The following is a 2,163-nucleotide window of genomic DNA, read 5'->3' as shown; positions in this document are numbered from 1 at the left end:
TCTTCTTCTTCTTCTTCTTCTTCTTCTTCTTCTTCTTCTTCTTCTTCTTCTTCTTCTTCTTCTTCTTCTTCTTCTTCTTCTTCTTCTTCTTTTTGTCATCTTCTGGGCATGGAGCAGGGGTCACTGGGAGTGTGTGTGTGTGGGAGGTATTTGTGAATTTCCTGCATTGTGCAGGGGGCTGGACTAGATGACCCTGGAGATCCCTTCCAACTCAATGATTCTATGCAAAAAAGAATTATCAGAATAATATATCAAATTGCTGTTGTATATAATCCACAACGTCATAATAAGAAGCATGTATATCCACTGCTAACCAAACAAAATACAACACCGTCCGTCTCTAACTGTTGGTAGCACTAAGAAAAATCCCCAGGGTTATATCCGTCGAGACGTCTTCCGAGCCTGTTCTCTGCACACAGATGTACGTCGGCTGAGACGATTCTACTTAAGCTCGTTGCCCCGTGATGGGATTTTTCTATCTGCTGGAACAGTCCTCTTTATCAGCCGAGACAGTTCTCTGCGGGCTCCCGGTGATCTTTAATCCTGTTTCTGAACTCCTTTCGTCGGAAGACTTGTCTCCAAAAATGTTCCAAATATTAAGTCGGAAGGTTTAGGCTCCAAAATAGAACACAGAGTTCTCTCTTCCAAAAACCAAACTGGGTTGGCAAATATTTGGGGGAGGGAGCCCGGAGAGGGCAGAGTTTGGGGAGGGGAGAGACCCCAGCAGGGTATCCGCCCGCCCAAGTAGCCATGTCCTCCAGGGGAACTGATCCTGGGCGTCTGGAGATCGGTTGTAATAGCAGGAGATCTTCTGCCATTTCCAAAGTGTCTTCAAAGGTAGCCCTGCATAGAGTGCATTACAGTAGTCTAGTCTCGAGGTGACTGTTGCGTGAAACACCGCGGTGAGGTCTGCCCAAGACAGATGGGGAGCCAGTTGGTGGGCCCAGCATAGATGGTCAAGCACAGCCTTTGCCACCGAGGACACGTTTGTCCACGAAGAGCAAAGAATCGAGCCACACCCCCAGACTCCTGGCAGAGTCGACTGTCAGACCCCATCAAGGGTCAGTAGAAGTGGCCACCCCGGTGGTCCGGGCTTCCCCAGCCACACGATCTCGGGCTTAGGTGGATTTCGCTTCAACCAACTCTCTAAGGTTGCCAGGGTTGTATCTTCTCCCCAGCGGGGGAATTTGCGGAAGACATCATGCAGAGTGACATCATCGCATTGAGGACGCAACGCCCCCCCAGCCCCTCCCTGCTTTCCCCCAACCATTTAAAGGGAACCTTCCCTTTAAATGGTTGGGGGAAGAGCGGGTGCCACATGCACCTGCCCTGCGAATTCTCCTGAACCAGATCCTGGGTCCATCAGAGTCAGTCTTGTCTACTCAGACCGGCAGCAGCTCTCCAAGGTCTCATGTGGAGGTCTTTCCCATCACCTGCTGCCTGGTCCGTTTTAACTGGAGATGCCGGGGATTGAACCTGGGACCTTCTGCACGCCAAGCAGAGGCTCTGCCACTGAGCCACAGCCCCTCTTTACAGCTCTCCAGGGTCTTGGGCTAAGGTCTTTCCCATCACCTACCGCCTGGTTTGTTTTAACTGGAGATGCCGGGGACTGAACCTGGGACCTTCTGCGTGCCAAGCAGAGGCTCTGCCACTGAGCCACAGGTGCAAATGCCACATTTAGGGTTGCCAGATCCAGGTTGGGAAATACTTGGAAATTTTGGGTGGTGGTGGTGGAGTCTGGGGTAGGGAGGGACCTCAGCAGGGAATGATGCCATACAGCCCACCTCCCAAAGCAGCCGTTTCCTCCAGGGGAACTGATCTCTGTCGCCTGGAGACTGGTTGTAACTCTGGATGATCGCCAGCCACCACCTGGAAGCTGGCAGCCCTAACTGGGGAGGTCTTGAATGGTTTCATGCATTTCTCCTGGGGGAACAGGCTGCTTTGGCATTTGAAGAAAGTTGTACATCCTTGGCCGCAGGGGTCATTTCCTGCAGGAGCGGAGTTCCAGCAGTAAAGAGCCCAGGGGGCGGGCACATGAAACAAGCCCTGCCCCCTGCTCCTTCCTTCCTTCCTTCCTTCCTTCCTTCCTTCCTTCCTTCCTTCGTTCCTTCCTTCCTTCTTTCCCTCCTTATTTCTGTCTCTCCCTCTTTCTTTCCCTCTTTC

The sequence above is a fragment of the Gekko japonicus genome, unplaced genomic scaffold (genome assembly GCF_001447785.1).
Source record: "Gekko japonicus isolate JY-2015 unplaced genomic scaffold, Gekko_japonicus_V1.1 scaffold170, whole genome shotgun sequence".
Lineage (NCBI taxonomy): Eukaryota > Metazoa > Chordata > Lepidosauria > Squamata > Gekkonidae > Gekko > Gekko japonicus.
This window is presented reverse-complemented; position numbering follows the sequence as displayed.